Source organism: Argopecten irradians, unplaced genomic scaffold (genome assembly GCF_041381155.1).
Source record: "Argopecten irradians isolate NY unplaced genomic scaffold, Ai_NY scaffold_0994, whole genome shotgun sequence".
NCBI classification, from domain to species: Eukaryota; Metazoa; Mollusca; class Bivalvia; order Pectinida; family Pectinidae; genus Argopecten; species Argopecten irradians.
Window position 1 is genome coordinate 9,032 of NW_027188461.1, and position 12,701 is coordinate 21,732.

A 12,701-nucleotide genomic window follows, 5' to 3' on the forward strand; every position below is an offset into this window, starting at 1 on the left:
TGGCCATTCAGTTTTAACTATGAGCTAGTCCAGGGGGGTGTAGAGATCGTAAGTGATTGAGAACCCCTGGAGTACTGAGGATTCACAATATCACACGCCATGCGTGTTTTAAAAAAAATCAATTAGTGTAAGTGTTTTTACAATAAGGTAATGACATTTACTGCTTTGTTAAAAGCGGATAAGTGTTGGGGAATTGGTGAAAGATTTCATCATCGATGATGGGATAATATATGGTTAGTGTCAACCAATCGATTTTTCCATTATTAATTGGTTACTCATTATGTTACTTTATTTTTAGTTGCTTACTTGATGCTCACCCTAATAAAAGACTAATATTATCAAAAATTCTTGACAAATAGAAAAAACATAATTATTGTTCAAAGTCAATTTACAAACTATGATAACGATGACTATTCAAATTCCAATATGAATTATAAAACAATACAAATTGTAGGCCGATATGAAAAAAAAAAGCTTCACGACATTGATGGTCGCCATTAAAGGCATTTTGTATTTTTCATACTGGCTTTATTCTGCAATAGTTTCGTATTCTGATTTATTATAAGATTTGGACTCAAGTCAAAGTAACAATCTTTATTGATGAACAAATTAGGCCTATAATGTTTATATTTGTTATCATATTTGTTTTTTGACAGCAGGTTTTGTAAAGAAGTCATATTGCTAAAAGAGAAAGAGACATAAACTCTGTACTCTTTAAGGGAAAATGAAAGTAGAATCCATTGATGTTGATATATGAGTAATCAATTAATCAAAATTGGTTGTCTTTTACGATTAGACATTGATTAATAAATGATGAATGGGAACAACACTAAAAACGATTGAGATAAAAACTGAATGTTGTATTGGCCATATGAGAGTAACTAAAAATTGTGATGTGGTAATAGAGACCAGACTTACCACTCCCCTTTCAGGTGTATCAGAGGGACACAACATTCCCCACGGTGAAGGTTGCAGTGATCTGGGACCCACTCACTTTCCTAGTTTTCTCAAACTGCAAGAGAAGAGAAGTTTCAATTATATATAAAAGAAACTTATATAACAGAAAACAATATAACAGCAAACATTCGATTACTTGTGTAAAGCAAGGGAAATTGTCTATGGCAAAGAATAATTAAATATTTTAACAAGAACGCTGGATCTAATTTTATGAAGATAGGAATAAAGATACAGGTGAAAGTGTGTGTACTCGCAAAAAATAAAAGCAAACAGACAATAACCCAAATTTCAATTATTCAATAGTTACCAGACCATGTCTGACCTTTAGTTAGGTGGTGTGGACTTAGTTTTAGTGAATCCTGACCAGTAGAAAGTGAGGAAAACAATAACTGATCGTGCTCACCCCCCTGACTTGAGATACGAGTCATCATGCCTAGTGCTGAAATAAAGGATAATCGGGTATAGTACTTGTGTAACTCCACCTCGGTCCCATCTTAAATCTCTTGATAGACCAATTACCCTGAAACAAACGACACATTCATTACATATATACATACTACTAACAAAAAACAGAATATTTATTTTTGACGAAATCAAATGTTAAGTTCAAAAGCAATCTTGAATAAAATGGATTAGAGCAAATAAACAGATAAGACAGAATATACAATTAGCTCGTCAGTATTTTAGTAAATCATGAGCAAGAAGACGCCACATATGTCTAAAAATCGTCGCCAGGAGTGTAACTAATACCAACCCCTGCTGACACAAATATAGTTATAACTCCATTAATAGTGGACATTACGAGAACCCTATTACATGTTTATTTCAACTCCCCTACTTATGTCAGGGTTCTGTGTATCAAGTTTTTTTCAAAATCTGTGGAGTTTTCAGTCGCTAAATAGGTATATCTAAAAAACCTTCTATCAGACCGTGCACAACAGGCTAGATACCAGAAGTAATTGGAGAAATACATATCTTATAAATTGCATGAATGGCGTAACATATTTGAGAACTGACAGCTGTATAAACAACATACTTCAGGTAATTCTGTATACCATGTACAATCTGAATTAGTTTATATATTAAATCAGGTTGTAATTGAAAAGAAATTTCCTGTTCATAACACATTCCTGTGTTTTATACTTTGTAACTTACGGTAGATATTGCGTTGATGAGTCCGTTTGTGATCTGGTCTTGTCTCATGTGTTTAAACAATGTCAAACTGGGCAGCTCTTGGTTTGGGTATTGTCATGTCAGCTATCCTCTTTAACTACAGAACAATTAATTTACAGTTTAATAAAACAGTCATAACAATATTCAAACAGGTAAATTAAGTCCAAACATATCAATCCTGTGTTAAAACTCACCATACAGAATGAACAAAGCATTTATTGATAATATTTTTTTTCAGATATCACAATTGATATAAATATAACAAAATGTCATTTACCTCAGAATTAAATTTTTTGAACAAGTCTTCGAACAACAGAGAAAGCAGCTGCCCCGCCAACTCTAGACGCTTGTTACCATAGTAATCCCTGTCATCAGCCTTGACCTTGTTACCCTTGGCCAGGATCACACGGCGTACCATCAATGCCAGGTACGCAGACTTCACCTTGAAGTTCCACTGCACCACCTGTACATGTAAATAAGGGCAGGATTACCTACATGGTATCATGGTAAAAGTTTAATAAGAAAAAATTTAATCTAAATAATTCAATAATCATTATATTGTCGTATTCATCTTTGATGTCCAAACTCTTATTATGATAAATGTAGATAAAACCAGAAACTACATGTACTGGTATAATTCAAATTGGGAAATTGCAGGAATCAAAAGTTTCTTAAAACTTAATTAGTTTTGATCACTTTTGTCTGCTCCTCAGGCCAATTGGGGGCAAGAAGTCAATCTGAATCAACATGTAGATATTTATCAACGATGATCTAGCTCATACTGATGATTCTATTCAAAGTAGTTGTACTTATTTTAATGACTTTGCATATATTTATAAAGACTAAATACAACATAAGGGGACTCGTTTCCAAGAAGGGTCTGTAGTTTGTGAAATAGGATAATTATTGCAGTAACTTACCGGGACGTGGGCCAGTACCACACTGTGTAAAACGTCTCTAGCATCGTCCACCTTACTCTTCTTTGCGGGACCCCACATACGGCGCTGTCTCACACGCATACCTATGTATTTTAGAGCCTACAAAATAACAAACAGTTCGTTAAAACTTGATTTTTTTTCAAAGGAACAAATATCCTCCTGTTTAAGTGTCCCAATTTATATTTTGAATAATAATACATCTCATCTCTATCCACTAAACCATGAATAGGCAGAAGGTATCATTGATATCATGGGTTTGAGTTTTATTATATTAAAGTCCTATTAACAGCCAGGGTCATGTAAGGATGTGCCAGGTTTGTTTCATAAGGTTTTATATCATTGATATAGAATGAATGTACTCTAATAAGTTAAAGACAAATTCCATTTGTTGATAGATACAATGACATTTAATTATGAATATCATAAGAAATAAGATTTGAAAATAGTTGTTATAACCCTAGAATATAACCTGTGTCTGGGGTGAACACTTGAGCGCGATGACACTCCTCTAGACATGGGGCGATGGCCGTGAGAACTTCCTCCTCACTTCCAATCATTTGTACGATCTCTTGATCACACTCGATTCCCATTGCCTTGAAAGCAATCGCCACTGGTATATCCTACACATAAACATTGTCAAAGCTTTATTCTTCAAAATTTAATATCAGCATATTAGTTAAACATCATTGATTGAAAAAGTATTAAAACAAGAATAATGACTATTACATATTTTTAAGCAATGTATGTCTACCGATGACCCCTATGAGTATTTAGTGTGATTCAAGTTTTATCAATCATCATTACTAAAAAAAAAAATCATAATTCAATACCAGGTATTCAATTTATTCATGAGACTTTACTGTGTCAATACTGTGCTTAGTTATATCAATATGATGGTACATTTTATCTGAATTGTGTAATGATATGCTACTTTACATATTAGTTTGTTACCTCAGCGAAGGTATTATGGCGGAGATAAAACTTCTCTTTCTTGGTGGTCACATATGTCTTACTCTTCCTTTCATGTGTTGAGCTGTGTAATGCACAATTATACATATGTTAGTATAATATCTAATATAAAAGGTATAACAATATCATCTATAAACATATTATTCGGTCTACACAGTAGGTATACATGGGTAGTCAGTACTGGTATACAATCAAAAACTCAGTAAAATCTATTTTATCTAGTATCACGAAAACTCTACTGCCCTTTGGTCATTTACCTAGTAACAGAACACTCTATGGTGTCTTTGGCCACTTACCTAGTAACAGAACACTCAATGGTGTCTTTGGCCACTTACCTAGTAACGAACACTCGATGGTGTCTTTGGCCACTTACCTAGTAACAGAACACTCTATGGTGTCTTTGGCCACTTACCTAGTAACAGAACACTCTATGGTGCCTTTGGCCACTTACCTAGTAACAGAACACTCTATGGTGCCTTTGGTCACTTACCTAGTAACAGAACACTCTATGGTGCCTTTGGTCACTTACCTAGTAACAGAACACTCTATGGTGCCTTTGGCCACTTACCTAGTAACAGAACACTCTATGGTGTCTTTGGCCACTTACCTAGTAACAGAACACTCAATGGTGCCTTTGGTCACTTACCTAGTAACAGAACACTCTATGGTGCCTTTGGTCACTTACCTAGTAACAGAACACTCTATGGTGCCTTTGGTCACTTACCTAGTAACAGAACACTCTATGGTGCCTTTGGTCACTTACCTGGTAACAGAACACTCTATGGTGCCTTTGGTCACTTACCTAGTAACAGAACACTCTATGGTGCCTTTGGTCACTTACCTAGTAACAGAACACTCTATGGTGCCTTTGGTCACTTACCTAGTAACAGAACACTCTATGGTGCCTTTGGTCACTTACCTAGTAACAGAACACTCTATGGTGCCTTTGGTCACTTACCTAGTTACAGAACACTCTATGGTGCCTTTGGCCACTTACCTAGTAACAGAACACTCTATGGTGCCTTTGGCCACTTACCTAGTAACAGAACACTCTATGGTGCCTTTGGCCACTTACCTAGTAACAGAACACTCTATGGTGCCTTTGGTCACTTACCTAGTAACAGAACACTCTATGGTGCCTTTGGCCACTTACCTAGTAACAGAACACTCTATGGTGCCTTTGGTCACTTACCTAGTAACAGAACACTCTATGGTGCCTTTGGCCACTTACCTAGTAACAGAACACTCTATGGTGCCTTTGGTCACTTACCTAGTAACAGAACACTCTATGGTGCCTTTGGCCACTTACCTAGTAACAGAACACACTCTATGGTGTCTTTGGCCACTTACCTAGTAACAGAACACTCTATGGTGCCTTTGGCCACTTACCTAGTAACAGAACACTCTATGGTGCCTTTGGCCACTTACCTAGTAACAGAACACTCTATGGTGTCTTTGGCCACTTACCTAGTAACAGAACACTCTATGGTGCCTTTGGTCACTTACCTAGTAACAGAACACTCTATGGTGCCTTTGGTCACTTACCTAGTAACAGAACACTCTATGGTGCCTTTGGTCACTCACCTAGTAACAGAACACTCTATGGTGCCTTTGGTCACTTACCTAGTAACAGAACACTCTATGGTGCCTTTGCGCCCAGCACTGGTATCAACAATCATTCTGTTTTTTGAGAGCTGTTCCTGGATCAAGATAACTTTTTCATTTCCTTTGACAATAAAGTAACCACCTGGATCCATTGGACATTCATTCAGCTTGGCCATCTCGGCTGGACTCTTGCCCGTCAGGACGCAATTGGAACTCCGCAGCATCATTGGCATCCTATAAATAGAAACAAAAGGTCAAACTAAGGTCACAATTGGAGCTCCGCATTATCATGTTAATAGGCATCCTAGGAATAGAAAAAAAATGTCACATTAAAGTCACAATTGGAACTCTGTAACAACATATGCATCCAACATAAAAAAACAAAACGTCAAACCAAGATTTACAGCTGGAGCTATGCTGCGCTCTTGGTCATCTATATAGAAAAATAGGGCAAATGTAAAATTAAGATCATCATAAGTATTTTGCAGTATCTTGGCCATCCAAGAATCAAAAGGCATTTTATGCCAAGCGCTTAAAGATGCTCCACTGCCGACAAATGGTATTTTTTCACTTATCAAAAACAGGAGCAGACGTTTTAGTATTTTTCTTCAGTTACAAAAGTTACTTACTTTACACCATTACCAACATTGAAAAGTTTGAGCTTCTAATTTTACTTCAAGTTAAAAATATGAAAAATAATTTATTGCATCCCGAAAAAATTATGTTGCACTATATCCTATATGGAATGAAGTACTGATTGCGCATGCACCAACGGCAAAATGAAGTATTTTATATTATTTTTTGTGCTAATTAGACATATATATAGATACACGATAATGCACCAATGATTGTTCAAGTAATGAATATCATTTATGCTCTGTCGGCGGTGGAGCATCTTTAAAGTAATAATATTGGCAAATTTTACCTTCCGATTGGGAGATTTTTCCTGACAATCCTCTGGTTTCCACGGGTGTATTCTATGTCCACTGTGAGAGGTGCTGAATAGGTCATATCTCGTAGACGACACTGTAATGTCAGCACAATCAATTCATTATTCTTGGAAAATATATCAAATTCTTGAAAAGTCAGTCTTATACAGTTATTAGCCACTGAATTCTATACACTTTTTTAAAATTTACCTGTATTCCATTGTTATTTTTCTGATCAATCTGAGGTACTTCCCTTTGTTTCACTGTTAGTATCACTCCATCAATACTGGTAATGTTTCACTGTTAGTATCACTCCATCAATACTGGTAATAACAGAGTGAAATGAAGGGAAGTAACTCTCATAGATCAGGATGATCACCACATTCTACTATACATCTATATTTTGACAGGTATGAGTTCACAATTTACACAAAAGCAAGTGAAGATAACATGGTATACATTTTTTTCTTAATAATTTTCTCAAGATAACTTTGAAAGGAGATTAAAAACGTTTAATATCTGGTAAATAATTGTGGACTTTGTCAACATAATTGCAGTACCTCATGAGGAGATATGGGTTTTGTTATGTTGAAACCCTCTTCCACATCTGGCATCCCAACATAGATGTTAAGATATCTGAAAACGGTAAAGCATTCATATATACCATAAGCATTCTAGTAATAATAATTTATTATAATTAATATGGTCCGGTCAAAAACCAAAAATACTTTTCACTCTTTTAAATCAACTGTAGTTTAATATCAGTTATATTTCATAATTACAATAAACTTCAAGCTAGCGCATGGATTTTTACCTAGAAGCTAGTCTATGTAAACATGACTACAGCAATATCTTAATGAGTTTCCTTGTAATCAATCATTAAATGGTTTCATAAGGTAATTAAAGACATATCTAGGCTCTTCTAAAATCAAAGACTAGACCAGTCCATTATGAAGTTTTAGGGATGAATGAGTTAAAGGATGTGTGACACAAATAGGTATACAGAATTTTCAGGAGTTTTCAACATCCCACCAGATGACATATTATAATTCTTCATTGTCAGTGCAGAATCTAGCTGTGTTCAAGAAAGTAAGCTGATCTTCTAATCTCACTGACCTATTTTCAAACATTAAAACAAGTGTACTTAATAATAAGGCTATAATATCATGTGTCACTACATGCATTCAAAGATAAGTTGCACAGATAAAACTATATTTGATACAAACTTCATGTAAAAGTTGGGATCAGCATCACTGGAGATTTTCTCATTCGCCTTCATAATACTTTTAATCTGAAACAGAAAGGGGTAAAAATTATTATTAAAACAAAATTGAGTTGTGTGAAATGTCAAACTAATTATATACTTTATAAACGCTATTCATTTTTAATACATGAAATTCAAACAGGAAATAGCTAATGTACTGGTATGTTCTATTTTTATTATCTAACTTATATTTGAACAAAATTCCATTTAAGTTGTATTTCTTGTAATTTTCACCGTCACAAACTTTCATAAAACTTACAATGTGTGAATATAGAGGCTTATAGATGATGGTTCAGATCTACAAAAGCACCAATATACTACTGACATATATATTAGCTGTAAATGTCGCATGAAATATCACACATTTTAAAAGAACAGCCACAGTCAACGCTATGTTTCAAACTTTCGGGTAAGATCGGAAAACCGAGTTGCATCACGTGACCGACATCGGCATTACCCGTATAGATAAGAACTTCTCGAGCCGTACCACGTGATCAATACCGGCAATATTCGTACAGATCGAAATAGTTCGGAACAATTCAGATACACGTGTACACGTTAGAAATCAATATTTTAATTCAATTGTTTAATAACTTTGCGATTACGAACTTTACAAATGTTGGTAAATATCGAAAGTGAAAACTTAGAGAGGTGGAAAAATATGTAGAACACTTTATATATATACTTTTTCTATGCCAAAAATACAATAAGTCACAGACCATACAACTTTAAAAACAATCCTTCGATTCTGTTATATCAGGAAATTACATATTTATTCATTTCAATGTTTTGACTTTTGAGAAGAGGATTTGTAAATTGGATGGTATCAGGAATACTAGAAGAGGATTTGTAAATCGGATGGTATCAGGAATAATATGTTTTAATTATGAAATTTAATCACATTGTTAATTTTTTTTGGTGTTAATTTGTTAAAGCTGACAGATTGTTACTCAGATAGATCATTTCATGATTATGCATTTAAAATCATCTGTAGACCACAATCAACATTGTTATTTTATTGTGAAATATTATTATGCATTATATTTGAAATATATTTGATACAATACTGCAAAATATTGTAAACCTTGTGATGATAACACAGTTTACATTAATGAATCAACACTCACCTCATTGTTTATGAAGAAATTGAAGGAATCTATATGCTGTTTTACCAGGCCTTTCACCTTCAGGAATGCAGGAAGAAGTCTCCATTTCTCCTGTTTATACAAATTGATCAAATTGATTTACACTGTAGTTTAAATTCATGATGAATTCATACCGTTAAGGTCAGTTGATGGTTGGATTTAAAGATGCTCCACCGCCGACAGAGCATAAATGATACTCATCATTTGAACAGTAATTGGTGTTTAATCATGTATGTGTGTAATTAACACAAAAGATAATATGAAATAATTTATTTTACCTTTGATCATGATGCATGCGCAATCTGTACTTCATTCCATATTGGATATAGTGCCACAGAATTTTTTCAGGATGCAATTAATTATTTTTCATATTTCTAACTTAAAGTAAAATTAGAAGCTTAAACTTTTCAATTGTGGTAATTGTGTAAAGACAAAATCGTCTGCTCCTGTTTTTGATAGTGAAAAATTAACATTTGTCAGCGGTGAAGCATATTTAAAGTTTAGTGCTAAAGGAAGTGAAACTCTTTCCTAAGAGTTCATTATTTAACACAGAGATAAAGACTACGGTATGTGTACCTATTTAGAAGTCTCTTATTTCATTGTCCATTTATAGGCACATATATAGGTGTAGCGGGTTATGACTGGGTTGATCATCGGTGACCAGGTAGCTCAGTCGGTAGAGCACTCGGCTAGTGTTCGGAAGGTCCCGGGTTCGAATCCCGGTCTGGCTGCTACATTTTCTCCTCTCTTGTTACGAAATTGTCGCCCAACTAAACTAGAACACTGACACGTCAGAAAGGGCCCCGCTATGTGTCTGACGTGCTTAAGTGGAAAAGTAGTATTTTGACAACGAATTCTTCCGTGTTAGCTATATGTTGCTAATAAATAATTAATGTCAACATTAATTGGGAAACCGATGATGGTACATTATTATAATTCTTTGGAAAAAGTCTTCCAAGTATTTAACATGAATCCTGATTCCAAGCTAACATTACATTAAGAGCATACAATTAACTCAAATACCCCTTTTAAACAAGGTAAACCTCATAGTTTGCTGAAGAAAAACATAACAAATGTGAAAGGAAGGGAATAAAGGTCTTGCTCAAATATTTTAATCATGTAAAAGTTTTTTTTCCATAAGAGTTGTATCTGCAAATAAACTCTGTGGAATGGTATATCTTTTCTTTGTCTCTGGAAAAACTTATTTTATTTATTATGTCATAACAAATTGTTAATAAGTCCAAAAATGGAAAATGTGTCCACAACCTTTGATGCAGTGACCCCATGATCTTACCTTTGGTCAGTCAAAACTTTGGCGAGTTGACTTCTTGTTTAATTCTGAGCAACTCTGCTTCATTATAAATGTTGTAGCAAAATGTTCATGAGAAAATAATTTTTTTAAATTTGACCTTGACCTTTGACTTAGTAACCTTGGCCCATGACCTTACCTTTGGACAGTCAACTCCTTGTTTAATTCTGAACAACTTTGCATCATAATGTTATAACAAAATGTTTATCAGTTAAGAGCAACAACATTGTGATTTTTTTAAATGTTAAAATCCAAGATGGCCGATTTTTTAATTTAATTTCAGCCTGAAAAATTACAAAGCAGATCTAGGATGGATGGGGAATCATCATGTAAAATATGGGGAAAATACTCCACTCCCTTCCATCATTAATGTGCAAAAGAAAAAAAACGGACAGACGGACGGACGGACAGACAGACAGACAGACAGACAGACAGACGGACGGACGGACGGACGGACGGACGGACGGACGGACGGACGGACGGACGGACGGACGGACGGACGGACGGACAACCTGATTACTATAGGGCACCCGCATCTCGATGCGGGGCCCTAATAATAGGACGGTGGTGGTGTTTAGAAAGGACTTGTGTGTCTTCGAGGGCGAAGACTTTGAGAAAGGAGGGAGTAGCGTAGCGGGATTGGGCTGGGTCGATCATCGGTGACCAGGTAGCTCATGATCAGATGGTAGAACACTCGGCTAGTGTTCGGAGGGTCCCGGCCCCGGTCTTGCCGCTACATCTTCTCCTCTCCTGTTACATACATGTAGGTAACAGTTATCCAATTGAGTAACATATAGGCCTATATGTATGAGTAATTAATAAGTAGAAAGTAAGAAACATATTGCATGCATACGTACATATGTAGAAGTAGTAAAATATCTGCTGGAATGCAGGGTACACTAGACTGACAACTACGATGGGCAAGAGCCGTTGATCTATTGCAGTAATCCCTATTGAGGTTCCTCCTCTAGACTCTTTTATAGTCGGACGTTTGATAGATGTCTCTCGTCGGAGACCTATCAAACGTCCGAATATAAAGGAGTCTAGGGGAGATAATCTCAATAGGGATTACTATTGTAGCAGTAAACGGAGTACGGTTAAAACGGCCCCACTGCAATAACGGCCCCAGTTAAAACGGCCCCAGTCGAAACGGCCTCACTTTTATGTAGGCAGATATAAGACAAAGCTTATGACGGAACACATTGAGATTAATTAAAAGTAAATTTAAATGAATGAACATGTTTGTTGTCTATCTTATTAAAGATGGTTGGTTAGGTTAATACTGTATACCTACATATACAAGTAAATGATGTTTCAAATGATGATTTTTTTTTACGTTCACGATCTCTAGCAGCGTTTGATAGATCTAATATTCAAGTAAGAAATCAATTTGAAATGTCTTCAAAATACTTTTAGTATTGATTTCTCATCGATTCATGTATGGTTGAGACGAAGATATTGTTGAAAAGGGAAGTGCTAGCATTTAACTGGGAAATTACTTGTACTTGTTTAGTAGGAGTTTTTGATATTTTGACAAACGGAAAATATTGAGAATGCAGTTAAAGTAATAAATATATTCAAATCTTTAATTATTGCAAATTTTTTCAATATGTTCAGTGTGTTGATTATATACATTTGTCTTCTAAATGTTCACTGTAAAATATGTGGTAAGTTTTGCTTGTAACATTATCTTACAAAACGAATTACATGTAGCTCACATATCAGTATCTAAGAAATTACAAGAAATAGATTATCTTTCTCATTAATTAAATAGAAAACGTCCAAATGATAGTATGTGAAACATTTTGTTAAACTATTAGAAATCAAATGTACATGTGTCAAAAATTTAGTGAATTTGAGCAAATGTTTGTTCTTAGTTATGAAAGACGTTAAAATAAGTTTTAATTATGTGAATTATGATAACATGCACTGAAATTTCGAAGAGAACGGCTTGAGTTTTACATGAGACCAACAGAATGTATGAGGCAGAATTGAATTGTATCCTTTATATATAGACATGTATTGATTTACTAATATTCATGATTTGATTTGTTCTTTCCCGTACAGTTTACCGTAATTTTGTGGGATATCAGCGCCTTTACAATTACACCGTATACACTATATAATTACCATATAATTAGGTATACACTGACCACGGCTAATTCATCTTGTGGTGACAACTGTCAATCATAACTTGTTATGGGTTCAGATTCTCTATTTGCTTTGGGTTTACAGTGACGATATACGCCACACTCACACAACTTTGATAAAAACATACATTCTTGATAAAATTGAAATGTATTGTAGTAGAGAAAGAGAGCACAAAACTTGGTCTTAATCTTAATTACAGTAATGTTCTTTTCTAGGGCTAATGAAATATAGTTACAAAGATTATTTTATTCTTTTATATTT

The 12,701-nt window shown here is 34.8% G+C and overlaps 1 pseudogene; it reads right to left on the reverse strand.

The window, feature by feature from the left end:
* Positions 1-937: 937 nt before the first annotated feature.
* LOC138313857 (DNA-directed RNA polymerase III subunit RPC2-like) lies at positions 938-11,173 on the reverse strand (annotated as a pseudogene).
* Between the last annotated feature and the right edge of the window lie 1,528 nt (positions 11,174-12,701).